Source organism: Halichoeres trimaculatus, unplaced genomic scaffold, assembly GCF_033239565.1.
Source record: "Halichoeres trimaculatus isolate MK-OKI-2021-1 unplaced genomic scaffold, fHalTri1.1 fHalTri1_scaffold_7, whole genome shotgun sequence".
Taxonomy (NCBI): Eukaryota; Metazoa; Chordata; class Actinopteri; order Labriformes; family Labridae; genus Halichoeres; species Halichoeres trimaculatus.
The window spans coordinates 7,338,421-7,362,763 of record NW_027437185.1 but is presented as its reverse complement, the minus strand read 5'-3'; the positions used below and the strand labels follow the sequence as shown (position 1 = coordinate 7,362,763).

At 49.4% G+C, this 24,343-nt stretch overlaps 44 non-coding genes across 44 annotated transcripts; all 44 read right to left on the bottom strand.

The window, feature by feature from the left end:
• Positions 1-300: 300 nt before the first annotated feature.
• Positions 301-373, bottom strand: trnak-uuu (transfer RNA lysine (anticodon UUU)). The gene has a single exon. It is a non-coding gene; the product is annotated as a tRNA-Lys (tRNA).
• Positions 374-809: 436 nt separating this feature from the next.
• On the bottom strand, positions 810-882 carry trnak-uuu (transfer RNA lysine (anticodon UUU)). The gene has a single exon. It is a non-coding gene; the product is annotated as a tRNA-Lys (tRNA).
• A 436-nt stretch (positions 883-1,318) lies between these two features.
• On the bottom strand, positions 1,319-1,391 carry trnak-uuu (transfer RNA lysine (anticodon UUU)). The gene has a single exon. It is a non-coding gene; the product is annotated as a tRNA-Lys (tRNA).
• Positions 1,392-1,827: 436 nt separating this feature from the next.
• trnak-uuu (transfer RNA lysine (anticodon UUU)) lies at positions 1,828-1,900 on the bottom strand. The gene has a single exon. It is a non-coding gene; the product is annotated as a tRNA-Lys (tRNA).
• A 436-nt stretch (positions 1,901-2,336) lies between these two features.
• On the bottom strand, positions 2,337-2,409 carry trnak-uuu (transfer RNA lysine (anticodon UUU)). Its single transcript has one exon. It is a non-coding gene; the product is annotated as a tRNA-Lys (tRNA).
• Positions 2,410-2,841: 432 nt separating this feature from the next.
• Positions 2,842-2,914, bottom strand: trnak-uuu (transfer RNA lysine (anticodon UUU)). Its single transcript has one exon. It is a non-coding gene; the product is annotated as a tRNA-Lys (tRNA).
• Positions 2,915-3,351: 437 nt separating this feature from the next.
• trnak-uuu (transfer RNA lysine (anticodon UUU)) lies at positions 3,352-3,424 on the bottom strand. Its single transcript has one exon. It is a non-coding gene; the product is annotated as a tRNA-Lys (tRNA).
• Positions 3,425-4,376: 952 nt separating this feature from the next.
• Positions 4,377-4,450, bottom strand: trnak-uuu (transfer RNA lysine (anticodon UUU)). The gene has a single exon. It is a non-coding gene; the product is annotated as a tRNA-Lys (tRNA).
• A 447-nt stretch (positions 4,451-4,897) lies between these two features.
• trnak-uuu (transfer RNA lysine (anticodon UUU)) lies at positions 4,898-4,970 on the bottom strand. The gene has a single exon. It is a non-coding gene; the product is annotated as a tRNA-Lys (tRNA).
• Positions 4,971-5,406: 436 nt separating this feature from the next.
• On the bottom strand, positions 5,407-5,479 carry trnak-uuu (transfer RNA lysine (anticodon UUU)). Its single transcript has one exon. It is a non-coding gene; the product is annotated as a tRNA-Lys (tRNA).
• A 437-nt stretch (positions 5,480-5,916) lies between these two features.
• On the bottom strand, positions 5,917-5,989 carry trnak-uuu (transfer RNA lysine (anticodon UUU)). The gene has a single exon. It is a non-coding gene; the product is annotated as a tRNA-Lys (tRNA).
• Positions 5,990-6,426: 437 nt separating this feature from the next.
• Positions 6,427-6,499, bottom strand: trnak-uuu (transfer RNA lysine (anticodon UUU)). The gene has a single exon. It is a non-coding gene; the product is annotated as a tRNA-Lys (tRNA).
• Positions 6,500-6,936: 437 nt separating this feature from the next.
• On the bottom strand, positions 6,937-7,009 carry trnak-uuu (transfer RNA lysine (anticodon UUU)). Its single transcript has one exon. It is a non-coding gene; the product is annotated as a tRNA-Lys (tRNA).
• A 436-nt stretch (positions 7,010-7,445) lies between these two features.
• trnak-uuu (transfer RNA lysine (anticodon UUU)) lies at positions 7,446-7,518 on the bottom strand. Its single transcript has one exon. It is a non-coding gene; the product is annotated as a tRNA-Lys (tRNA).
• A 436-nt stretch (positions 7,519-7,954) lies between these two features.
• On the bottom strand, positions 7,955-8,027 carry trnak-uuu (transfer RNA lysine (anticodon UUU)). The gene has a single exon. It is a non-coding gene; the product is annotated as a tRNA-Lys (tRNA).
• A 436-nt stretch (positions 8,028-8,463) lies between these two features.
• Positions 8,464-8,536, bottom strand: trnak-uuu (transfer RNA lysine (anticodon UUU)). Its single transcript has one exon. It is a non-coding gene; the product is annotated as a tRNA-Lys (tRNA).
• A 436-nt stretch (positions 8,537-8,972) lies between these two features.
• On the bottom strand, positions 8,973-9,045 carry trnak-uuu (transfer RNA lysine (anticodon UUU)). Its single transcript has one exon. It is a non-coding gene; the product is annotated as a tRNA-Lys (tRNA).
• Positions 9,046-9,481: 436 nt separating this feature from the next.
• Positions 9,482-9,554, bottom strand: trnak-uuu (transfer RNA lysine (anticodon UUU)). Its single transcript has one exon. It is a non-coding gene; the product is annotated as a tRNA-Lys (tRNA).
• A 436-nt stretch (positions 9,555-9,990) lies between these two features.
• Positions 9,991-10,063, bottom strand: trnak-uuu (transfer RNA lysine (anticodon UUU)). The gene has a single exon. It is a non-coding gene; the product is annotated as a tRNA-Lys (tRNA).
• Positions 10,064-10,499: 436 nt separating this feature from the next.
• trnak-uuu (transfer RNA lysine (anticodon UUU)) lies at positions 10,500-10,572 on the bottom strand. Its single transcript has one exon. It is a non-coding gene; the product is annotated as a tRNA-Lys (tRNA).
• A 436-nt stretch (positions 10,573-11,008) lies between these two features.
• trnak-uuu (transfer RNA lysine (anticodon UUU)) lies at positions 11,009-11,081 on the bottom strand. The gene has a single exon. It is a non-coding gene; the product is annotated as a tRNA-Lys (tRNA).
• Positions 11,082-11,518: 437 nt separating this feature from the next.
• Positions 11,519-11,591, bottom strand: trnak-uuu (transfer RNA lysine (anticodon UUU)). Its single transcript has one exon. It is a non-coding gene; the product is annotated as a tRNA-Lys (tRNA).
• A 437-nt stretch (positions 11,592-12,028) lies between these two features.
• Positions 12,029-12,101, bottom strand: trnak-uuu (transfer RNA lysine (anticodon UUU)). The gene has a single exon. It is a non-coding gene; the product is annotated as a tRNA-Lys (tRNA).
• A 444-nt stretch (positions 12,102-12,545) lies between these two features.
• trnak-uuu (transfer RNA lysine (anticodon UUU)) lies at positions 12,546-12,618 on the bottom strand. The gene has a single exon. It is a non-coding gene; the product is annotated as a tRNA-Lys (tRNA).
• A 436-nt stretch (positions 12,619-13,054) lies between these two features.
• trnak-uuu (transfer RNA lysine (anticodon UUU)) lies at positions 13,055-13,127 on the bottom strand. The gene has a single exon. It is a non-coding gene; the product is annotated as a tRNA-Lys (tRNA).
• A 437-nt stretch (positions 13,128-13,564) lies between these two features.
• On the bottom strand, positions 13,565-13,637 carry trnak-uuu (transfer RNA lysine (anticodon UUU)). The gene has a single exon. It is a non-coding gene; the product is annotated as a tRNA-Lys (tRNA).
• A 436-nt stretch (positions 13,638-14,073) lies between these two features.
• Positions 14,074-14,146, bottom strand: trnak-uuu (transfer RNA lysine (anticodon UUU)). Its single transcript has one exon. It is a non-coding gene; the product is annotated as a tRNA-Lys (tRNA).
• A 436-nt stretch (positions 14,147-14,582) lies between these two features.
• trnak-uuu (transfer RNA lysine (anticodon UUU)) lies at positions 14,583-14,655 on the bottom strand. The gene has a single exon. It is a non-coding gene; the product is annotated as a tRNA-Lys (tRNA).
• Positions 14,656-15,091: 436 nt separating this feature from the next.
• Positions 15,092-15,165, bottom strand: trnak-uuu (transfer RNA lysine (anticodon UUU)). The gene has a single exon. It is a non-coding gene; the product is annotated as a tRNA-Lys (tRNA).
• Positions 15,166-15,612: 447 nt separating this feature from the next.
• On the bottom strand, positions 15,613-15,685 carry trnak-uuu (transfer RNA lysine (anticodon UUU)). The gene has a single exon. It is a non-coding gene; the product is annotated as a tRNA-Lys (tRNA).
• Positions 15,686-16,120: 435 nt separating this feature from the next.
• On the bottom strand, positions 16,121-16,194 carry trnak-uuu (transfer RNA lysine (anticodon UUU)). Its single transcript has one exon. It is a non-coding gene; the product is annotated as a tRNA-Lys (tRNA).
• A 447-nt stretch (positions 16,195-16,641) lies between these two features.
• trnak-uuu (transfer RNA lysine (anticodon UUU)) lies at positions 16,642-16,714 on the bottom strand. Its single transcript has one exon. It is a non-coding gene; the product is annotated as a tRNA-Lys (tRNA).
• A 436-nt stretch (positions 16,715-17,150) lies between these two features.
• Positions 17,151-17,223, bottom strand: trnak-uuu (transfer RNA lysine (anticodon UUU)). Its single transcript has one exon. It is a non-coding gene; the product is annotated as a tRNA-Lys (tRNA).
• Positions 17,224-17,660: 437 nt separating this feature from the next.
• On the bottom strand, positions 17,661-17,733 carry trnak-uuu (transfer RNA lysine (anticodon UUU)). Its single transcript has one exon. It is a non-coding gene; the product is annotated as a tRNA-Lys (tRNA).
• Positions 17,734-18,170: 437 nt separating this feature from the next.
• Positions 18,171-18,243, bottom strand: trnak-uuu (transfer RNA lysine (anticodon UUU)). The gene has a single exon. It is a non-coding gene; the product is annotated as a tRNA-Lys (tRNA).
• Positions 18,244-18,680: 437 nt separating this feature from the next.
• Positions 18,681-18,753, bottom strand: trnak-uuu (transfer RNA lysine (anticodon UUU)). The gene has a single exon. It is a non-coding gene; the product is annotated as a tRNA-Lys (tRNA).
• Positions 18,754-19,190: 437 nt separating this feature from the next.
• Positions 19,191-19,263, bottom strand: trnak-uuu (transfer RNA lysine (anticodon UUU)). The gene has a single exon. It is a non-coding gene; the product is annotated as a tRNA-Lys (tRNA).
• Positions 19,264-19,700: 437 nt separating this feature from the next.
• Positions 19,701-19,773, bottom strand: trnak-uuu (transfer RNA lysine (anticodon UUU)). Its single transcript has one exon. It is a non-coding gene; the product is annotated as a tRNA-Lys (tRNA).
• Positions 19,774-20,209: 436 nt separating this feature from the next.
• On the bottom strand, positions 20,210-20,282 carry trnak-uuu (transfer RNA lysine (anticodon UUU)). The gene has a single exon. It is a non-coding gene; the product is annotated as a tRNA-Lys (tRNA).
• Positions 20,283-20,719: 437 nt separating this feature from the next.
• Positions 20,720-20,792, bottom strand: trnak-uuu (transfer RNA lysine (anticodon UUU)). Its single transcript has one exon. It is a non-coding gene; the product is annotated as a tRNA-Lys (tRNA).
• Positions 20,793-21,238: 446 nt separating this feature from the next.
• On the bottom strand, positions 21,239-21,311 carry trnak-uuu (transfer RNA lysine (anticodon UUU)). The gene has a single exon. It is a non-coding gene; the product is annotated as a tRNA-Lys (tRNA).
• Positions 21,312-21,757: 446 nt separating this feature from the next.
• trnak-uuu (transfer RNA lysine (anticodon UUU)) lies at positions 21,758-21,830 on the bottom strand. The gene has a single exon. It is a non-coding gene; the product is annotated as a tRNA-Lys (tRNA).
• A 446-nt stretch (positions 21,831-22,276) lies between these two features.
• On the bottom strand, positions 22,277-22,349 carry trnak-uuu (transfer RNA lysine (anticodon UUU)). The gene has a single exon. It is a non-coding gene; the product is annotated as a tRNA-Lys (tRNA).
• Positions 22,350-22,785: 436 nt separating this feature from the next.
• trnak-uuu (transfer RNA lysine (anticodon UUU)) lies at positions 22,786-22,858 on the bottom strand. Its single transcript has one exon. It is a non-coding gene; the product is annotated as a tRNA-Lys (tRNA).
• Between the last annotated feature and the right edge of the window lie 1,485 nt (positions 22,859-24,343).

Here is a 24,343-nt window from a genome sequence, read left to right as displayed (position 1 = left end):
ATCTTCACACCAATTTGAGCTCTTCCATTTGACCAGTTTGCAAGTCTGATCATATGCAGACAATGAGAAGTCAACATCAGAACAGCACTGCTGAAAATTGTCAAATGGCCACTTGGACACTGGTGTGACTGGCAAGGCACTGCAGCAAGTCCTACGGGGACCACCTAATGTTGGACTCCCACATAGATATGCAGGTCCAAATCTGGGGCGCCACCAGTCCTGGGAATCAGGGCCCCTGGAAACTTGTGGAAGCTGGTGGGCAGGAAGGAGCACTGCCGAGAGGTCAAATGATAACATCAGCGCCTGAACAGGGACTTGAACCCTGGACCCTCAGATTAAAAGTCTGATGCTCTACCGACTGAGCTATCCAGGCTTCGAGAAGCCCATCCTCCTGGCAAAACAAGGCCATGGATTCTAACTCCCAGTGTGCTGGGAACTGAGCACTTCATCACAGGCTGAGTCAAGTGTGGGGCTTAAGATCCAAGCACAACCATTCTCAGTAAAAAGGCATCTTCACACCAATTTGAGCTCTTCCATTTGACCAGTTTGCAAGTCTGATCATATGCAGACAATGAGAAGTCAACATCAGAACAGCACTGCTGAAAATTGTCAAATGGCCACTTGGACCCTGGTGTGACTGGCAAGGCACTGCAGCAAGTCCTACGGGGACAACCTAATGTTGGACTCCCACATAGATATGCAGGTCCAAATCTGGGGCGCCACCAGTCCTGGGAATCAGGGCCCCTGGAAACTTGTGGAAGCTGGTGGGCAGGAAGGAGCACTGCAGAGAGGTCAAATGATAACATCAGCGCCTGAACAGGGACTTGAACCCTGGACCCTCAGATTAAAAGTCTGATGCTCTACCGACTGAGCTATCCAGGCTTCGAGAAGCCCATCCTCCTGGCAAAACAAGGCCATGGATTCTAACTCCCAGTGTGCTTGGAACTGAGCACTTCATCACAGGCTGAGTCTTGTGTGGGGCTTAAGATCCAAGCACAACCATTCTCAGTCAAAAGGCATCTTCACACCAATTTGAGCTCTTCCATTTGACCAGTTTGCAAGTCTGATCATATGCAGACAATGAGAAGTCAACATCAGAACAGCACTGCTGAAAATTGTCAAATGGCCACTTGGACACTGGTGTGACTGGCAAGGCACTGCAGCAAGTCCTACGGGGACAACCTAATGTTGGACTCCCACATAGATATGCAGGTCCAAATCTGGGGCGCCACCAGTCCTGGGAATCAGGGCCCCTGGAAACTTGTGGAAGCTGGTGGGCAGGAAGAGGCACTGCCGAGAGGTCAAATGATAACGTCAGCGCCTGAACAGGGACTTGAACCCTGGACCCTCAGATTAAAAGTCTGATGCTCTACCGACTGAGCTATCCAGGCTTCGAGAAGCCCATCCTCCTGGCAAAACAAGGCCATGGATTCTAACTCCCAGTGTGCTGGGAACTGAGCACTTCATCACAGGCTGAGTCAAGTGTGGGGCTTAAGATCCAAGCACAACCATTCTCAGTAAAAAGGCATCTTCACACCAATTTGAGCTCTTCCATTTGACCAGTTTGCAAGTCTGATCATATGCAGACAATGAGAAGTCAACATCAGAACAGCACTGCTGAAAATTGTCCAATGGCCACTTGGACCCTGGTGTGACTGGCAAGGCACTGCAGCAAGTCCTACGGGGACAACCTAATGTTGGACTCCCACATAGATATGCAGGTCCAAATCTGGGGCGCCACCAGTCCTGGGAATCAGGGCCCCTGGAAACTTGTGGAAGCTGGTGGGCAGGAAGGAGCACTGCAGAGAGGTCAAATGATAACATCAGCGCCTGAACAGGGACTTGAACCCTGGACCCTCAGATTAAAAGTCTGATGCTCTACCGACTGAGCTATCCAGGCTTCGAGAAGCCGATCCTCCTGACAAAACAAGGCCATGGATTCTAACTCCCAGTGTGCTGGGAACTGAGCACTTCATCACAGGCTGAGTCTTGTGTGGGGCTTAAGATCCAAGCAAAACCATTCTCAGTAAAAAGGCATCTTCACACCTATTTGAGCTCTTCCATTTGACCAGTTTGCAAGTCTGATCATATGCAGACAATGAGAAGTCAACATCAGAACAGCACTGCTGAAAATTGTCAAATGGCCACTTGGACACTGGTGTGACTGGCAAGGCACTGCAGCAAGTCCTACGGGGACAACCTAACGTTGGACTCCCACATAGATATGCAGGTCCAAATCTGGGGCGCCACCAGTCCTGGGAATCAGGGCCCCTGGAAACTTGTGGAAGCTGGTGGGCAGGAAGGAGCACTGCAGAGAGGTCAAATGATAACATCAGCGCCTGAACAGGGACTTGAACCCTGGACCCTCAGATTAAAAGTCTGATGCTCTACCGACTGAGCTATCCAGGCTTCGAGACATCCTCCTGGCAAAACAAGGCCATGGACTCTAACTCCCAGTGTGCTTGGAACTGAGCACTTCATCACAGGCTGAGTCTTGTGTGGGGCTTAAGATCCAAGCAAAACCATTCTCAGTCAAAAGGCATCTTCACACCAATTTGAGCTCTTCCATTTGACCAGTTTGCAAGTCTAATCATATGCAGACAATGAGAAGTCAACATCAGAACAGCACTGCTGAAAATTGTCAAATGGCCACTTGGACACTGGTGTGACTGGCAAGGCACTGCAGCAAGTCCTACGGGGACCACCTAATGTTGGACTCCCACATAGATATGCAGGTCCAAATCTGGGGCGCCACCAGTCCTGGGAATCAGGGCCCCTGGAAACTTGTGGAAGCTGGTGGGCAGGAAGGAGCACTGCCGAGAGGTCAAATGATAACGTCAGCGCCTGAACAGGGACTTGAACCCTGGACCCTCAGATTAAAAGTCTGATGCTCTACCGACTGAGCTATACAGGCTTCGAGAAGCCCATCCTCCTGGCAAAACAAGGCCATGGATTCTAACTCCCAGTGTGCTGGGAACTGAGCACTTCTTCACAGGCTGAGTCTAGTGTGGGGCTTAAGATCCAAGCACAACCATTCTCAGTAAAAAGGCATCTTCACACCTATTTGAGCTCTACCATTTGGCCAGTTTGCAACTCTGATCATATGCAGACAATGAGAAGTCAACATCAGAACAGCACTGCCGAAAATTGTCAAAGAGACCATTTGTACACTGGTGTTACTCGCGTGGCACTGCAGCAAGTCCTACGGGGACCACCTAATGTTGGACTCCCACATAGATATGCAGGTCCAAATCTGGGGCGCCACCAGTCCTGGGAATCAGGGCCCCTGGAAACTTGTAGAAGCTGGTGGGCAGGAAGGAGCACTGCCGAGAGGTCAAATGATAACGTCAGCGCCTGAACAGGGACTTGAACCCTGGACCCTCAGATTAAAAGTCTGATGCTCTACCGACTGTGCTATCCAGGCTTCAGGCCCATCCTCCTGGCAAAACAAGGCCATGGATTCTAACTCCCAGTGTGCTGGGAACTGAGCACTTCATCACAGGCTGAGTCAAGTGTGGGGCTTAAGATCCAAGCACAACCATTCTCAGTAAAAAGGCATTTTCACACCAATTTGAGCTCTACCATTTGGCCAGTTTTCAACTCTGATCATATGCAGACAATGAGAAGTCAACATCAGAACAGCACTGCCGAAAATTGTCAAAGAGACCATTTGTACACTGGTGTTACTCGCGTGGGACTGCAGCAAGTCCTACGGGGACAACCTAATGTTGGACTCCCACATAGATATGCAGGTCCAAATCTGGGGCGCCACCAGTCCCGGGAATCAGGGCCCCTGGAAACTTGTGGAATCTTGTGGAAGCTGGTGGGCAGGAAGGAGCACTGCAGAGAGGTCAAATGATAACATCAGCGCCTGAACAGGGACTTGAACCCTGGACCCTCAGATTTAAAGTCTGATGCTCTACCGACTGAGCTATCCAGGCTTCGAGAAGCCCATCCTCGTGGCAAAACAAGGCCATGGATTCTAACTCCCAGTGTGCTGGGAACTGAGCACTTCATCACAGGCTGAGTCTAGTGTGGGGCTTAAGATCCAAGCACAACCATTCTCAGTAAAAGGCATCTTCACACCAATTTGAGCTCTACCATTTGACCAGTTTGCAAGTCTGATCATATGCAGACAATGAGAAGTCAACATCAGAACAGCACTGCTGAAAATTGTCAAATGGCCACTTGGACACTGGTGTGACTGGCAAGGCACTGCAGCAAGTCCTACGGGGACAACCTAATGTTGGACTCCCACATAGATATGCAGGTCCAAATCTGGGGCGCCACCAGTCCCGGGAATCAGGGCCCCTGGAAACTTGTGGAAGCTGGTGGGCAGGAAGGAGCACTGCAAAGAGGTCAAATGATAACATCAGCGCCTGAACAGGGACTTGAACCCTGGACCCTCAGATAAAAAAGTCTGATGCTCTACCGACTGAGCTATCCAGGCTTCGAGAAGCTCATCCTCCTGGCAATACAAGGCCATGGATTCTTACTCCCAGTGTGCTGGGAACTGAGCACTTCATCACAGGCTGAGTCTAGTGTGGGGCTTAAGATCCAAGCACAACCATTCTCAGTAAAAAGGCATCTTCACACCAATTTGAGCTCTACCATTTGGCCAGTTTTCAACTCTGATCATATGCAGACAATGAGAAGTCAACATCAGAACAGCACTGCCGAAAATTGTCAAAGAGACCATTTGTACACTGGTGTTACATGCGTGGCACTGCAGCAAGTCCTACGGGGACCACCTAATGTTGGACTCCCACATAGATATGCAGGTCCAAATCTGGGGCGCCACCAGTCCTGGGAATCAGGGCCCCTGGAAACTTGTGGAATCTTGTGGAAGCTGGTGGGCAGGAAGGAGCACTGCCGAGAGGTCAAATGATAACATCAGCGCCTGAACAGGGACTTGAACCCTGGACCCTCAGATTAAAAGTCTGATGCTCTACCGACTGAGCTATCCAGGCTTCGAGAAGCCCATCCTCCTGGCAAAGCAAGGCCATGGATTCTATCTCCCAGTGTGCTGGGAACTGAGCACTTCATCACAGGCTGAGTCTTGTGTGGGGCTTAAGATCCAAGCACAACCATTCTCAGTAAAAAGGCATCTTCACACCAATTTGAGCTCTACCATTTGACCAGTTTGCAAGTCTGATCATATGCAGACAATGAGAAGTCAACATCAGAACAGCACTGCTGAAAATTGTCAAATGGCCACTTGGACACTGGTGTGACTGGCAAGGCACTGCAGCAAGTCCTACGGGGACAACCTAATGTTGGACTCCCACATAGATATGCAGGTCCAAATCTGGGGCGCCACCAGTCCCGGGAATCAGGGCCCCTGGAAACTTGTGGAAGCTGGTGGGCAGGAAGGAGCACTGCAGAGAGGTCAAATGATAACGTCAGTGCCTGAACAGGGACTTGAACCCTGGACCCTCAGATTAAAAGTCTGATGCTCTACCGACTGAGCTATCCAGGCTTCGAGAAGCTCATCCTCCTGGCAATACAAGGCCATGGATTCTTACTCCCAGTGTGCTGGGAACTGAGCACTTCATCACAGGCTGAGTCTAGTGTGGGGCTTAAGATCAAAGCACAACCATTCTCAGTAAAAAGGCATCTTCACACCAATTTGAGCTCTACCATTTGGCCAGTTTGCAACTCTGATCATATGCAGACAATGAGAAGTCAACATCAGAACAGCACTGCCGAAAATTGTCAAAGAGACCATTTGTACACTGGTGTTACTCGCGTGGCACTGCAGCAAGTCCTACGGGGACCACCTAATGTTGGACTCCCACATAGATATGCAGGTCCAAATCTGGGGCGCCACCAGTCCTGGGAATCAGGGCCCCTGGAAACTTGTGGAAGCTGGTGGGCAGGAAGGAGCACTGCAGAGAGGTCAAATGATAACGTCAGTGCCTGAACAGGGACTTGAACCCTGGACCCTCAGATTAAAAGTCTGATGCTCTACCGACTGAGCTATCCAGGCTTCGAGAAGCTCATCCTCCTGGCAATACAAGGCCATGGATTCTTACTCCCAGTGTGCTGGGAACTGAGCACTTCATCACAGGCTGAGTCTAGTGTGGGGCTTAAGATCAAAGCACAACCATTCTCAGTAAAAAGGCATCTTCACACCAATTTGAGCTCTACCATTTGGCCAGTTTGCAACTCTGATCATATGCAGACAATGAGAAGTCAACATCAGAACAGCACTGCCGAAAATTGTCAAAGAGACCATTTGTACACTGGTGTGACTGGCAAGGCACTGCAGCAAGTCCTACGGGGACCACCTAATGTTGGACTCCCACATAGATATGCAGGTCCAAATCTGGGGCGCCACCAGTCCCGGGAATCAGGGCCCCTGGAAACTTGTGGAAGCTGGTGGGCAGGAAGGAGCACTGCAAAGAGGTCAAATGATAACATCAGCGCCTGAACAGGGACTTGAACCCTGGACCCTCAGATTAAAAGTCTGATGCTCTACCGACTGAGCTATCCAGGCTTCGAGAAGCTCATCCTCCTGGCAATACAAGGCCATGGATTCTTACTCCCAGTGTGCTGGGAACTGAGCACTTCATCACAGGCTGAGTCTAGTGTGGGGCTTAAGATCAAAGCACAACCATTCTCAGTAAAAAGGCATCTTCACACCAATTTGAGCTCTACCATTTGGCCAGTTTGCAACTCTGATCATATGCAGACAATGAGAAGTCAACATCAGAACAGCACTGCCGAAAATTGTCAAAGAGACCATTTGTACACTGGTGTTACTCGCGTGGCACTGCAGCAAGTCCTACGGGGACCACCTAATGTTGGACTCCCACATAGATATGCAGGTCCAAATCTGGGGCGCCACCAGTCCTGGGAATCAGGGCCCCTGGAAACTTGTGGAAGCTGGTGGGCAGGAAGGAGCACTGCAGAGAGGTCAAATGATAACGTCAGTGCCTGAACAGGGACTTGAACCCTGGACCCTCAGATTAAAAGTCTGATGCTCTACCGACTGAGCTATCCAGGCTTCGAAAAGCCCATCCTCCTGGCAAAACAAGGCCATGGATTCTAACTCCCAGTGTGCTGGGAACTGAGCACTTCATCACAGGCTGAGTCTAGTGTGGGGCTTAAGATCCAAGCACAACCATTCTCAGTAAAAAGGCATCTTCACACCAATTTGAGCTCTTCCATTAGACCAGTTTGCAAGTCTGATCATATGCAGACAATGAGAAGTCCACATCAGAACAGCACTGCTGAAAATTGTCAAATGGCCACTTGGACACTGGTGTGACTGGCAAGGCACTGCAGCAAGTCCTACGGGGACAACCTAATGTTGGACTCCCACATAGATATGCAGGTCCAAATCTGGGGCGCCACCAGTCCTGGGAATCAGGGCCCCTGGAAACTTGTGGAAGCTGGTGGGCAGGAAGATGCACTGCCGAGAGGTCAAATGATAACATCAGCGCCTGAACAGGGACTTGAACCCTGGACCCTCAGATTAAAAGTCTGATGCTCTACCGACTGAGCTATCCAGGCTTCGAGAAGCCCATCCTCCTGGCAAAACAAGGCCATGGATTCTAACTCCCAGTGTGCTGGGAACTGAGCACTTCATTACAGGCTGAGTCTAGTGTGGGGCTTAAGATCCAAGCACAACCATTCTCAGTAAAAAGGCATCTTCACACCAATTTGAGCTCTTCCATTTGACCAGTTTGCAAGTCTGATCATATGCAGACAATGAGAAGTCAACATCAGAACAGCACTGCTGAAAATTGTCAAATGGCCACTTGGACACTGGTGTGACTGGCAAGGCACTGCAGCAAGTCCTACGGGGACAACCTAATGTTGGACTCCCACATAGATATGCAGGTCCAAATCTGGGGTGCCACCAGTCCTGGGAATCAGGGCCCCTGGAAACTTGTGGAAGCTGGTGGGCAGGAAGGAGCACTGCAGAGAGGTCAAATGATAATGCCAGCGCCTGAACAGGGACTTGAACCCTGGACCCTCAGATTAAAAGTCTGATGCTCTACCGACTGAGCTATCCAGGCTTCGAGAAGCCCATCCTCCTGGCAAAACAAGGCCATGGATTCTAACTCCCAGTGTGCTGGGAACTGAGCACTTCATCACAGGCTGAGTCAAGTGTGGGGCTTAAGATCCAAGCAAAACCATTCTCAGTCAAAAGGCATCTTCACACCAATTTGAGCTCTTCCATTTGACCAGTTTGCAAGTCTGATCATATGCAGACAATGAGAAGTCAACATCAGAACAGCACTGCTGAAAATTGTCAAATGGCCACTTGGACACTGGTGTGACTGGCAAGGCACTGCAGCAAGTCCTACGGGGACCACCTAATGTTGGACTCCCACATAGATATGCAGGTCCAAATCTGGGGCGCCACCAGTCCTGGGAATCAGGGCCCCTGGAAACTTGTGGAAGCTGGTGGGCAGGAAGGAGCACTGCCGAGAGGTCAAATGATAACATCAGCGCCTGAACAGGGACTTGAACCCTGGACCCTCAGATTAAAAGTCTGATGCTCTACCGACTGAGCTATCCAGGCTTCGAGAAGCCCATCCTCCTGGCAAAACAAGGCCATGGATTCTAACTCCCAGTGTGCTGGGAACTGAGCACTTCATCACAGGCTGAGTCAAGTGTGGGGCTTAAGATCCAAGCACAACCATTCTCAGTAAAAAGGCATCTTCACACCAATTTGAGCTCTTCCATTTGACCAGTTTGCAAGTCTGATCATATGCAGACAATGAGAAGTCAACATCAGAACAGCACTGCTGAAAATTGTCAAATGGCCACTTGGACCCTGGTGTGACTGGCAAGGCACTGCAGCAAGTCCTACGGGGACAACCTAATGTTGGACTCCCACATAGATATGCAGGTCCAAATCTGGGGCGCCACCAGTCCTGGGAATCAGGGCCCCTGGAAACTTGTGGAAGCTGGTGGGCAGGAAGGAGCACTGCAGAGAGGTCAAATGATAACATCAGCGCCTGAACAGGGACTTGAACCCTGGACCCTCAGATTAAAAGTCTGATGCTCTACCGACTGAGCTATCCAGGCTTCGAGAAGCCCATCCTCCTGGCAAAACAAGGCCATGGATTCTAACTCCCAGTGTGCTTGGAACTGAGCACTTCATCACAGGCTGAGTCTTGTGTGGGGCTTAAGATCCAAGCACAACCATTCTCAGTCAAAAGGCATCTTCACACCAATTTGAGCTCTTCCATTTGACCAGTTTGCAAGTCTGATCATATGCAGACAATGAGAAGTCAACATCAGAACAGCACTGCTGAAAATTGTCAAATGGCCACTTGGACACTGGTGTGACTGGCAAGGCACTGCAGCAAGTCCTACGGGGACCACCTAATGTTGGACTCCCACATAGATATGCAGGTCCAAATCTGGGGCGCCACCAGTCCTGGGAATCAGGGCCCCTGGAAACTTGTGGAAGCTGGTGGGCAGGAAGAGGCACTGCCGAGAGGTCAAATGATAACGTCAGCGCCTGAACAGGGACTTGAACCCTGGACCCTCAGATTAAAAGTCTGATGCTCTACCGACTGAGCTATCCAGGCTTCGAGAAGCCCATCCTCCTGGCAAAACAAGGCCATGGATTCTAACTCCCAGTGTGCTGGGAACTGAGCACTTCATCACAGGCTGAGTCAAGTGTGGGGCTTAAGATCCAAGCACAACCATTCTCAGTAAAAAGGCATCTTCACACCAATTTGAGCTCTTCCATTTGACCAGTTTGCAAGTCTGATCATATGCAGACAATGAGAAGTCAACATCAGAACAGCACTGCTGAAAATTGTCCAATGGCCACTTGGACCCTGGTGTGACTGGCAAGGCACTGCAGCAAGTCCTACGGGGACAACCTAATGTTGGACTCCCACATAGATATGCAGGTCCAAATCTGGGGCGCCACCAGTCCTGGGAATCAGGGCCCCTGGAAACTTGTGGAAGCTGGTGGGCAGGAAGGAGCACTGCAGAGAGGTCAAATGATAACATCAGCGCCTGAACAGGGACTTGAACCCTGGACCCTCAGATTAAAAGTCTGATGCTCTACCGACTGAGCTATCCAGGCTTCGAGAAGCCGATCCTCCTGGCAAAACAAGGCCATGGATTCTAACTCCCAGTGTGCTGGGAACTGAGCACTTCATCACAGGCTGAGTCTTGTGTGGGGCTTAAGATCCAAGCAAAACCATTCTCAGTAAAAAGGCATCTTCACACCTATTTGAGCTCTTCCATTTGACCAGTTTGCAAGTCTGATCATATGCAGACAATGAGAAGTCAACATCAGAACAGCACTGCTGAAAATTGTCAAATGGCCACTTGGACACTGGTGTGACTGGCAAGGCACTGCAGCAAGTCCTATGGGGACAACCTAACGTTGGACTCCCACATAGATATGCAGGTCGAAATCTGGGGCGCCACCAGTCCTGGGAATCAGGGCCCCTGGAAACTTGTGGAAGCTGGTGGGCAGGAAGGAGCACTGCAGAGAGGTCAAATGATAACATCAGCGCCTGAACAGGGACTTGAACCCTGGACCCTCAGATTAAAAGTCTGATGCTCTACCGACTGAGCTATCCAGGCTTCGAGAAGCCCATCCTCCTGGCAAAACAAGGCCATGGACTCTAACTCCCAGTGTGCTTGGAACTGAGCACTTCATCACAGGCTGAGTCTTGTGTGGGGCTTAAGATCCAAGCAAAACCATTCTCAGTCAAAAGGCATCTTCACACCAATTTGAGCTCTTCCATTTGACCAGTTTGCAAGTCTAATCATATGCAGACAATGAGAAGTCAACATCAGAACAGCACTGCTGAAAATTGTCAAATGGCCACTTGGACACTGGTGTGACTGGCAAGGCACTGCAGCAAGTCCTACGGGGACCACCTAATGTTGGACTCCCACATAGATATGCAGGTCCAAATCTGGGGCGCCACCAGTCCTGGGAATCAGGGCCCCTGGAAACTTGTGGAAGCTGGTGGGCAGGAAGGAGCACTGCCGAGAGGTCAAATGATAACGTCAGCGCCTGAACAGGGACTTGAACCCTGGACCCTCAGATTAAAAGTCTGATGCTCTACCGACTGAGCTATACAGGCTTCGAGAAGCCCATCCTCCTGGCAAAACAAGGCCATGGATTCTAACTCCCAGTGTGCTGGGAACTGAGCACTTCTTCACAGGCTGAGTCTAGTGTGGGGCTTAAGATCCAAGCACAACCATTCTCAGTAAAAAGGCATCTTCACACCTATTTGAGCTCTACCATTTGGCCAGTTTGCAACTCTGATCATATGCAGACAATGAGAAGTCAACATCAGAACAGCACTGCCGAAAATTGTCAAAGAGACCATTTGTACACTGGTGTTACTCGCGTGGCACTGCAGCAAGTCCTACGGGGACCACCTAATGTTGGACTCCCACATAGATATGCAGGTCCAAATCTGGGGCGCCACCAGTCCTGGGAATCAGGGCCCCTGGAAACTTGTAGAAGCTGGTGGGCAGGAAGGAGCACTGCCGAGAGGTCAAATGATAACGTCAGCGCCTGAACAGGGACTTGAACCCTGGACCCTCAGATTAAAAGTCTGATGCTCTACCGACTGAGCTATCCAGGCTTCGAGAAGCCCATCCTCCTGGCAAAACAAGGCCATGGATTCTAACTCCCAGTGTGCTGGGAACTGAGCACTTCATCACAGGCTGAGTCAAGTGTGGGGCTTAAGATCCAAGCACAACCATTCTCAGTAAAAAGGCATCTTCACACCAATTTGAGCTCTACCATTTGGCCAGTTTGCAACTCTGATCATATGCAGACAATGAGAAGTCAACATCAGAACAGCACTGCCGAAAATTGTCAAAGAGGCCATTTGTACACTGGTGTTACTCGCGTGGCACTGCAGCAAGTCATACGGGTACCACCTAATGTTGGACTCCCACATAGATATGCAGGTCCAAATCTAGGGCGCCACCAGTCCTGGGAATCAGGGCCCCTGGAAACTTGTGGAAGCTGGTGGGCAGGAAGGAGCACTGCCGAGAGGTCAAATGATAACGTCAGCGCCTGAACAGGGACTTGAACCCTGGACCCTCAGATTAAAAGTCTGATGCTCTACCGACTGAGCTATCCAGGCTTCAGGCCCATCCTCCTGGCAAAACAAGGCCATGGATTCTAACTCCCAGTGTGCTGGGAACTGAGCACTTCATCACAGGCTGAGTCAAGTGTGGGGCTTAAGATCCAAGCACAACCATTCTCAGTAAAAAGGCATCTTCACACCAATTTGAGCTCTACCATTTGGCCAGTTTTCAACTCTGATCATATGCAGACAATGAGAAGTCAACATCAGAACAGCACTGCCGAAAATTGTCAAAGAGACCATTTGTACACTGGTGTTACTCGCGTGGGACTGCAGCAAGTCCTACGGGGACAACCTAATGTTGGACTCCCACATAGATATGCAGGTCCAAATCTGGGGCGCCACCAGTCCCGGGAATCAGGGCCCCTGGAAACTTGTGGAATCTTGTGGAAGCTGGTGGGCAGGAAGGAGCACTGCAGAGAGGTCAAATGATAACATCAGCGCCTGAACAGGGACTTGAACCCTGGACCCTCAGATTAAAAGTCTGATGCTCTACCGACTGAGCTATCCAGGCTTCGAGAAGCCCATCCTCCTGGCAAAACAAGGCCATGGATTCTAACTCCCAGTGTGCTGGGAACTGAGCACTTCATCACAGGCTGAGTCAAGTGTGGGGCTTAAGATCCAAGCAAAACCATTCTCAGTCAAAAGGCATCTTCACACCAATTTGAGCTCTTCCATTTGACCAGTTTGCAAGTCTGATCATATGCAGACAATGAGAAGTCAACATCAGAACAGCACTGCTGAAAATTGTCAAATGGCCACTTGGACACTGGTGTGACTGGCAAGGCACTGCAGCAAGTCCTACGGGGACAACCTAATGTTGGACTCCCACATAGATATGCAGGTCCAAATCTGGGGCGCCACCAGTCCCGGGAATCAGGGCCCCTGGAAACTTGTGGAAGCTGGTGGGCAGGAAGGAGCACTGCAAAGAGGTCAAATGATAACATCAGCGCCTGAACAGGGACTTGAACCCTGGACCCTCAGATTAAAAGTCTGATGCTCTACCGACTGAGCTATCCAGGCTTCGAGAAGCTCATCCTCCTGGCAATACAAGGCCATGGATTCTTACTCCCAGTGTGCTGGGAACTGAGCACTTCATCACAGGCTGAGTCTAGTGTGGGGCTTAAGATCCAAGCAAAACCATTCTCAGTAAAAAGGCATCTTCACACCAATTTGAGCTCTACCATTTGGCCAGTTTGCAACTCTGATCATATGCAGACAATGAGAAGTCAACATCAGAACAGCACTGCCGAAAATTGTCAAAGAGACCATTTGTACACTGGTGTTACTCGCGTGGCACTGCAGCAAGTCCTACGGGGACCACCTAATGTTGGACTCCCACATAGATATGCAGGTCCAAATCTGGGGCGCCACCAGTCCTGGGAATCAGGGCCCCTGGAAACTTGTGGAAGCTGGTGGGCAGGAAGGAGCACTGCCGAGTGGTCAAATGATAACGTCAGTGCCTGAACAGGGACTTGAACCCTGGACCCTCAGATTAAAAGTCTGATGCTCTACCGACTGAGCTATCCAGGCTTCGAGAAGCCCATCCTCCTGGCAAAACAAGGCCATGGATTCTAACTCCCAGTGTGCTGGGAACTGAGCACTTCATCACAGGCTGAGTCTAGTGTGGGGCTTAAGATCCAAGCACAACCATTCTCAGTAAAAAGGCATCTTCACACCAATTTGAGCTCTTCCATTAGACCAGTTTGCAAGTCTGATCATATTCAGACAATGAGAAGTCAACATCAGAACAGCACTGCTGAAAATTGTCAAATGGCCACTTGGACACTGGTGTGACTGGCAAGGCACTGCAGCAAGTCCTGCGGGGACAACCTAATGTTGGACTCCCACATAGATATGCAGGTCCAAATCTGGGGTGCCACCAGTCCTGGGAATCAGGGCCCCTGGAAACTTGTGGAAGCTGGTGGGCAGGAAGGAGCACTGCAGAGAGGTCAAATGATAATGCCAGCGCTTGAACAGGGACTTGAACCCTGGACCCTCAGAGTAAAAGTCTGATGCTCTACCGACTGAGCTATCCAGGCTTCGAGAAGCCCATCCTCCTGGCAAAACAAGGCCATGGATTCTAACTCCCAGTGTGCTGGGAACTGAGCACTTCATCACAGGCTGAGTCTTGTGTGGGGCTTAAGATCCAAGCAAAACCATTCTCAGTCAAAAGGCATCTTCACACCAATTTGAGCTCTTCCATTTGACCAGTTTGCAAGTCTGATCATATGCAGACAATGAGAAGTCAACATCAGAACAGCACTGCTGAAAATTGTCAAATGGCCACTTGGACACTGGTGTGACTGGCAAGGCACTGCAGCAAGTCCTACGGGGACAACCTAATGTTGGACTCCCACATAGATATGCAGGTCCAAATCTGGGGCGCCACCAGTCCCGGGAATCAGGGCCCCTGGAAACTTGTGGAAGCTGGTGGGCAGGAAGGAGCACTGCAAATAGGTCAAATGATAACATCAGCGCCTGAACAGGGACTTGAACCCTGGACCCTCAGATTAAAAGTCTGATGCTCTACCGACTGAGCTATCCAGGCTTCGAGAAGCCCATCCTCCTGGTAAAACAAGGCCGTGGATTCTAACTCCCAGTGTGCTTGGAACTGAGCACTTCATCACAGGCTGAGTCTTGTGTGGGGCTTAAGATCCAAGCAAAACCATTCTCAGTCAAAAGGCATCTTCACACCAATTTGAGCTCTTCCATTTGACCAGTTTGCAAGTCTGATCATATGCAGACAATGAGAAGTCAACATCAGAACAGCACTGCTGAAAATTGTCAAATGGCCACTTGGACACTGGTGTGACTGGCAAGGCACTGCAGCAAGTCCTACGGGGACAACCTAATGTTGGACTCCCACATAGATATGCAGGTCAAAATCTGGGGCGCCACCAGTCCCGGGAATCAGGGCCCCTGGAAACTTGTGGAAGCTGGTGGGCAGGAAGGAGCACTGCAGAGAGGTCAAATGATAACATCAGCGCCTGAACAGGGACTTGAACCCTGGACCCTCAGATAAAAAAGTCTGATGCTCTACCGACTGAGCTATCCAGGCTTCGAGAAGCTCATCCTCCTGGCAATACAAGGCCATGGATTCTTACTCCCAGTGTGCTGGGAACTGAGCACTTCATCACAGGCTGAGTCTTGTGTGGGGCTTAAGATCCAAGCACAACCATTCTCAGTAAAAAGGCATCTTCACACCAATTTGAGCTCTACCATTTGGCCAGTTTTCAACTCTGATCATATGCAGACAATGAGAAGTCAACATCAGAACAGCACTGCCGAAAATTGTCAAAGAGACCATTTGTACACTGGTGTTACTCGCGTGGCACTGCAGCAAGTCCTACGGGGACCACCTAATGTTGGACTCCCACATAGATATGCAGGTCCAAATCTGGGGCGCCACCAGTCCCGGGAATCAGGGCCCCTGGAAACTTGTGGAATCTTGTGGAAGCTGGTGGGCAGGAAGGAGCACTGCCAGGAGGTCAAATGATAACATCAGCGCCTGAACAGGGACTTGAACCCTGGACCCTCAGATTAAAAGTCTGATGCTCTACCGACTGAGCTATCCAGGCTTCGAGAAGCCCATCCTCGTGGCAAAACAAGGCCATGGATTCTAACTCCCAGTGTGCTGGGAACTGAGCACTTCATCACAGGCTGAGTCTAGTGTGGGGCTTAAGATCCAAGCACAACCATTCTCAGTAAAAGGCATCTTCACACCAATTTGAGCTCTACCATTTGACCAGTTTGCAAGTCTGATCATATGCAGACAATGAGAAGTCAACATCAGAACAGCACTGCTGAAAATTGTCAAATGGCCACTTGGACACTGGTGTGACTGGCAAGGCACTGCAGCAAGTCCTAAGGGGACAACCTAATGTTGGACTCCCACATAGATATGCAGGTCCAAATCTGGGGCGCCACCAGTCCCGGGAATCAGGGCCCCTGGAAACTTGTGGAAGCTGGTGGGCAGGAAGGAGCACTGCAAAGAGGTCAAATGATAACATCAGCGCCTGAACAGGGACTTGAACCCTGGACCCTCAGATAAAAAAGTCTGATGCTCTACCGACTGAGCTATCCAGGCTTCGAGAAGCTCATCCTCCTGGCAATACAAGGCCATGGATTCTTACTCCCAGTGTGCTGGGAACTGAGCACTTCATCACAGGCTGAGTCTAGTGTGGGGCTTAAGATCCAAGCACAACCATTCTCAGTAAAAAGGCATCTTCACACCAATTTGAGCTCTACCATTTGGCCAGTTTTCAACTCTGATCATATGCAGACAATGAGAAGTCAACATCAGAACAGCACTGCCGAAAATTGTCAAAGAGACCATTTGTACACTGGTGTTACTCGCGTGGCACTGCAGCAAGTCCTACGGGGACCACCTAATGTTGGACTCCCACATAGATATGCAGGTCCAAATCTGGGGCGCCACCAGTCCTGGGAATCAGGGCCCCTGGAAACTTGTGGAATCTTGTGGAAGCTGGTGGGCAGGAAGGAGCACTGCCGAGAGGTCAAATGATAACATCAGCGCCTGAACAGGGACTTGAACCCTGGACCCTCAGATTAAAAGTCTGATGCTCTACCGACTGAGCTATCCAGGCTTCGAGAAGCCCATCCTCCTGGCAAAGCAAGGCCATGGATTCTATCTCCCAGTGTGCTGGGAACTGAGCACTTCATCACAGGCTGAGTCTTGTGTGGGGCTTAAGATCCAAGCACAACCATTCTCAGTAAAAAGGCATCTTCACACCAATTTGAGCTCTACCATTTGACCAGTTTGCAAGTCTGATCATATGCAGACAATGAGAAGTCAACATCAGAACAGCACTGCTGAAAATTGTCAAATGGCCACTTGGACACTGGTGTGACTGGCAAGGCACTGCAGCAAGTCCTACGGGGACAACCTAATGTTGGACTCCCACATAGATATGCAGGTCCAAATCTGGGGCGCCACCAGTCCCGGGAATCAGGGCCCCTGGAAACTTGTGGAAGCTGGTGGGCAGGAAGGAGCACTGCAGAGAGGTCAAATGATAACGTCAGTGCCTGAACAGGGACTTGAACCCTGGACCCTCAGATTAAAAGTCTGATGCTCTACCGACTGAGCTATCCAGGCTTCGAGAAGCTCATCCTCCTGGCAATACAAGGCCATGGATTCTTACTCCCAGTGTGCTGGGAACTGAGCACTTCATCACAGGCTGAGTCTAGTGTGGGGCTTAAGATCAAAGCACAACCATTCTCAGTAAAAAGGCATCTTCACACCAATTTGAGCTCTACCATTTGGCCAGTTTGCAACTCTGATCATATGCAGACAATGAGAAGTCAACATCAGAACAGCACTGCCGAAAATTGTCAAAGAGACCATTTGTACACTGGTGTTACTCGCGTGGCACTGCAGCAAGTCCTACGGGGACCACCTAATGTTGGACTCCCACATAGATATGCAGGTCCAAATCTGGGGCGCCACCAGTCCTGGGAATCAGGGCCCCTGGAAACTTGTGGAAGCTGGTGGGCAGGAAGGAGCACTGCAGAGAGGTCAAATGATAACGTCAGTGCCTGAACAGGGACTTGAACCCTGGACCCTCAGATTAAAAGTCTGATGCTCTACCGACTGAGCTATCCAGGCTTCGAGAAGCACATCCTCCTGGCAATACAAGGCCATGGATTCTTACTCCCAGTGTGCTGGGAACTGAGCACTTCATCACAGGCTGAGTCTAGTGTGGGGCTTAAGATCAAAGCACAACCATTCTCAGTAAAAAGGCATCTTCACACCAATTTGAGCTCTACCATTTGGCCAGTTTGCAACTCTGATCATATGCAGACAATGAGAAGTCAACATCAGAACAGCACTGCCGAAAATTGTCAAAGAGACCATTTGTACACTGGTGTGACTGGCAAGGCACTGCAGCAAGTCCTACGGGGACAACCTAATGTTGGACTCCCACATAGATATGCAGGTCCAAATCTGGGGCGCCACCAGTCCCGGGAATCAGGGCCCCTGGAAACTTGTGGAAGCTGGTGGGCAGGAAGGAGCACTGCAAAGAGGTCAAATGATAACATCAGCGCCTGAACAGGGACTTGAACCCTGGACCCTCAGATTAAAAGTCTGATGCTCTACCGACTGAGCTATCCAGGCTTCGAGAAGCTCATCCTCCTGGCAATACAAGGCCATGGATTCTTACTCCCAGTGTGCTGGGAACTGAGCACTTCATCACAGGCTGAGTCTAGTGTGGGGCTTAAGATCAAAGCACAACCATTCTCAGTAAAAAGGCATCTTCACACCAATTTGAGCTCTACCATTTGGCCAGTTTGCAACTCTGATCATATGCAGACAATGAGAAGTCAACATCAGAACAGCACTGCCGAAAATTGTCAAAGAGACCATTTGTACACTGGTGTTACTCGCGTGGCACTGCAGCAAGTCCTACGGGGACCACCTAATGTTGGACTCCCACATAGATATGCAGGTCCAAATCTGGGGCGCCACCAGTCCTGGGAATCAGGGCCCCTGGAAACTTGTGGAAGCTGGTGGGCAGGAAGGAGCACTGCAGAGAGGTCAAATGATAACGTCAGTGCCTGAACAGGGACTTGAACCCTGGACCCTCAGATTAAAAGTCTGATGCTCTACCGACTGAGCTATCCAGGCTTCGAGAAGCTCATCCTCCTGGCAATACAAGGCCATGGATTCTTACTCCCAGTGTGCTGGGAACTGAGCACTTCATCACAGGCTGAGTCTAGTGTGGGGCTTAAGATCAAAGCACAACCATTCTCAGTAAAAAGGCATCTTCACACCAATTTGAGCTCTACCATTTGGCCAGTTTGCAACTCTGATCATATGCAGACAATGAGAAGTCAACATCAGAACAGCACTGCCGAAAATTGTCAAAGAGACCATTTGTACACTGGTGTGACTGGCAAGGCACTGCAGCAAGTCCTACGGGGACAACCTAATGTTGGACTCCCACATAGATATGCAGGTCCAAATCTGGGGCGCCACCAGTCCCGGGAATCAGGGCCCCTGGAAACTTGTGGAAGCTGGTGGGCAGGAAGGAGCACTGCAAAGAGGTCAAATGATAACATCAGCGCCTGAACAGGGACTTGAACCCTGGACCCTCAGATTAAAAGTCTGATGCTCTACCGACTGAGCTATCCAGGCTTCGAGAAGCTCATCCTCCTGGCAATACAAGGCCATGGATTCTTACTCCCAGTGTGCTGGGAACTGAGCACTTCATCACAGGCTGAGTCTAGTGTGGGGCTTAAGATCAAAGCACAACCATTCTCAGTAAAAAGGCATCTTCACACCAATTTGAGCTCTACCATTTGGCCAGTTTGCAACTCTGATCATATGCAGACAATGAGAAGTCAACATCAGAACAGCACTGCCGAAAATTGTCAAAGAGACCATTTGTACACTGGTGTTACTCGCGTGGCACTGCAGCAAGTCCTACGGGGACCACCTAATGTTGGACTCCCACATAGATATGCAGGTCCAAATCTGGGGCGCCACCAGTCCTGGGAATCAGGGCCCCTGGAAACTTGTGGAAGCTGGTGGGCAGGAAGGGGCACTGCAGAGAGGTCAAATGATAACGTCAGTGCCTGAACAGGGACTTGAACCCTGGACCCTCAGATTAAAAGTCTGATGCTCTACCGACTGAGCTATCCAGGCTTCGAAAAGCCCATCCTCCTGGCAAAACAAGGCCATGGATTCTAACTCCCAGTGTGCTGGGAACTGAGCACTTCATCACAGGCTGAGTCTAGTGTGGGGCTTAAGATCCAAGCACAACCATTCTCAGTAAAAAGGCATCTTCACACCAATTTGAGCTCTTCCATTAGACCAGTTTGCAAGTCTGATCATATGCAGACAATGAGAAGTCCACATCAGAACAGCACTGCTGAAAATTGTCAAATGGCCACTTGGACACTGGTGTGACTGGCAAGGCACTGCAGCAAGTCCTACGGGGACAACCTAATGTTGGACTCCCACATAGATATGCAGGTCCAAATCTGGGGCGCCACCAGTCCTGGGAATCAGGGCCCCTGGAAACTTGTGGAAGCTGGTGGGCAGGAAGATGCACTGCCGAGAGGTCAAATGATAACATCAGCACCCGAACAGGGACTTGAACCCTGGACCCTCAGATTAAAAGTCTGATGCTCTACCGACTGAGCTATCCAGGCTTCGAGAAGCCCATCCTCCTGGCAAAACAAGGCCATGGATTCTAACTCCCAGTGTGCTGGGAACTGAGCACTTCATTACAGGCTGAGTCTAGTGTGGGGCTTAAGATCCAAGCACAACCATTCTCAGTAAAAAGGCATCTTCACACCAATTTGAGCTCTACCATTTTGCCAGTTTGCAACTCTGATCATATGCAGACAATGAGAAGTCAACATCAGAACAGCACTGTCGAAAATTGTCAAAGAGGCCACTTGTACACTGGTGTTACTCGCGTGGCACTGCAGCAAGTCCTACGGGGACAACCTAATGTTGGACTCCCACATAGATATGCAGGTCCAAATCTGGGGCGCCACCAGTCACGGGAATCAGGGCCCCTGGAAACTTGTGGAAGCTGGTGGGCAGGAAGGAGCACTGCAGAGAGGTCAAATGATAACATCAGCACCTGAACAGGGACTTGAACCCTGGACCCTCAGATTAAAAGTCTGATGCTCTACCGACTGAGCTATCCAGGCTTCAAGAAGCCCATCCTCCTGGCAAAACAAGGCCATGGATTCTAACTCCCAGTGTGCTTGGAACTGAGCACTTCATCACAGGCTGAGTCTTGTGTGGGGCTTAAGATCCAAGCAAAACCATTCTCAGTCAAAAGGCATCTTCACACCAATTTGAGCTCTTCCATTTGACCAGTTTGCAAGTCTGATCATATGCAGACAATGAGAAGTCAACATCAGAACAGCACTGCTGAAAATTGTCAAATGGCCACTTGGACACTGGTGTGACTGGCAAGGCACTGCAGCAAGTCCTACGGGGACAACCTAATGTTGGAATCCCACATAGATATGCAGGTCCAAATCTGGGGCGCCACCAGTCCCGGGAATCAGGGCCCCTGGAAACTTGTGGAATCTTGTGGAAGCTGGTGGGCAGGAAGGAGCACTGCCGAGAGGTCAAATGATAACATCAGCGCCTGAACAGGGACTTGAACCCTGGACCCTCAGATTAAAAGTCTGATGCTCTACCGACTGAGCTATCCAGGCTTCGAGAAGCACATCCTCCTGGCAAAGCAAGGCCATGGATTCTAACTCCCCGTGTGCTTGGAACTGAGCACTTCATCACAGGCTGAGTCTTGTGTGGGGCTTAAGATCCAAGCAAAACCATTCTCAGTCAAAAGGCATCTTCACACCAATTTGAGCTCTTCCATTTGACCAGTTTGCAAGTCTGATCATATGCAGACAATGAGAAGTCAACATCAGAACAGCACTGCTGAAAATTGTCAAATGGCCACTTGGACACTGGTGTGACTGGCAAGGCACTGCAGCAAGTCCTACGGGGACAACCTAATGTTGGAATCCCACATAGATATGCAGGTCCAAATCTGGGGCGCCACCAGTCCCGGGAATCAGGGCCCCTGGAAACTTGTGGAATCTTGTGGAAGCTGGTGGGCAGGAAGGAGCACTGCCGAGAGGTCAAATGATAACATCAGCGCCTGAACAGGGACTTGAACCCTGGACCCTCAGATTAAAAGTCTGATGCTCTACCGACTGAGCTATCCAGGCTTCGAGAAGCACATCCTCCTGGCAAAGCAAGGCCATGGATTCTTACTCCCAGTGTGCTGGGAACTGAGCACTTCATCACAGGCTACGTCTAGTGTGGGGCTTAAGATCCAAGCACAACCATTCTTAGTAAAAAGGCATCTTCACACCAATTTGAGCTCTACCATTTGACCAGTTTGCAAGTCTGATCATATGCAGACAATGAGAAGTCAACATCAGAACAGCACTGCCGAAAATTGTCAAATGGCCACTTGTACACTGGTGTGACTGGCGAGGCACTGCAGCAAGTCCTACGGGGACCACCTAATGTTGGACTCCCACATAGATATGCAGGTCCAAATCTGGGGCGCCACCAGTCACGGGAATCAAAGCCCCTGGAAACTTGTGGAATCTTGTGGAAGCTGGTGGGCAGGAAGGAGCACTGCCGAGAGGTCAAATGATAACATCAGCGCCTGAACAGGGACTTGAACCCTGGACTCTCAGATTAAAAGTCTGATGCTCTACCGACTGAGCTATCCAGGCTTTGAGAAGCCCATCCTCCTGGCAAAACAAGGCCATGGATTCTAACTCCCAGTGTGCTTGGAACTGAGCACTTCATCACAGGCTGAGTCTTGTGTGGGGCTTAAGATCCAAGCAAAACCATTCTCAGTAAAAAGGCATCTTCACACCAATTTGAGCTCTTCCATTTGACCAGTTTGCAAGTCTGATCATATGCAGACAATGAGAAGTCAACATCAGAACAGCACTGCTGAAAATTGTCAAATGGCCACTTGGACACTGGTGTGACTGGCAAGGCACTGCAGCAAGTCCTGCGGGGACAACCTAATGTTGGACTCCCACATAGATATGCAGGTCCAAATCTGGGGCGCCACCAGTCCTGGGAATCAGGGCCCCTGGAAACTTGTGGAAGCTGGTGGGCAGGAAGGAGCACTGCAGAGAGGTCAAATGATAACATCAGCGCCTGAACAGGGACTTGAACCCTGGACCCTCAGATTAAAAGTCTGATGCTCTACCGACTGAGCTATCCAGGCTTTGAGAAGCCCATCCTCCTGGCAAAACAAGGTCATGGATTCTAATTCCCAGTGTGCTGGGAACTGAGCACTTCATCACAGGCTGAGTCTAGTGTGGGGCTTAAGATCCAAGCACAACCTTATGCAGGTAAATGTTTAAATGACTTTGTGAATAAACATAAGCTGGTTGAATGGGGAATGAGCAACAGATGCCTATTTCTCTTTATTCCCGTTTGATATTTGTAGTATTTTCAGGGCACTCTTTCAGCAGATTTCTTATATATCTGCTGGCATAGACCTCGCTGGGACCTACAGTTGTCTGGTAGCTTGGTTGTTGATTTGGCCAGAGCACTTATGAGGAGCACAGTATTATCAATGTCACAAGTTATACTCATTTAGGAAGTTTTGAGGATGTGCTTGACTGAAGTCAGTCGTCACACATTAAAATGTAGCCCGTAGTATCTGTTATGTATATTTTAAGGTTAGTGATATTTCACTAGTTGAGGCCTTTGGCTGTAGAGGTACTGAAAACCGGCACTGCAGCAAGTCATATTGGGACAAATAAGCTGTTGGAGGCCTTCAGAAAGAAGCTTATGCAAAATTGGTGCCTGATATTGGATTTGAACCTTGGCCCCTGACAAGCATTTGGCACTAACTGACTTGAAGGAGCACTGCATAGAGGTCAAATGAGAATTTTGTTGTTCTGTAGTTCATAAATTGTGACCTTTAAGCTACTCTTTTGTCACACTGTGCTGAAAAGTAGTAAGTATATACAAACATATCTAAATTGTGGTGCATTTTATTTCTTCCTTCTTCCGACCCAACCTCAATTTCTTCAGGTTTACCAATAGAAATGCTTCTGTTTATTTATTCATTCATTCATTTTTTCATTCATTCTGTTTTCCCTTGATCAAAATGTTAATTATTATGTGAAAGATTTGGGGTGCTTCTGTCCTTGGTTTAGATCATTAGACCACACCCAAAACAACAAGGACTCTTTTGAACAATGATAATAGAACAATGTTCTTAAATCCTTTGGGTGCTTTTTATTTTGTACAGGTCTTACATCAATGCTGCTAAAGCATCTGAGGAAGTTCCAAAGTCACCCACAATGAAGCTCTTCGAGTCCCAGATGGGAAATACACAAACCTAAAGTCTGCCACGGTACATCCAAAATTTTTTGACATCCTTGGCTGTGATCAAAGTCAAAGCAAGCATCAAATAAAACCGCCATGCATGAAGTCAACTTACATGAAAAGCAGTAATTTCTTTTTATTTATTTATCATTATTATTTTTAATTTTAGCAATAGAAATAATTATTATATTAAATGTCTGATTCAAAATAGACCAGGATGTGTTGCCCAGCCCTGTTCCATCTTTTCTCATGGTATATTTTTAATAATCCAGCTCCAAAAGTGTTCCCAAAGGTCAAACTTTGACAAAGCAAAATATCTAACACAAAATATATAAAACTTCACTGCAATCTTGGTATTTATGGATGTATA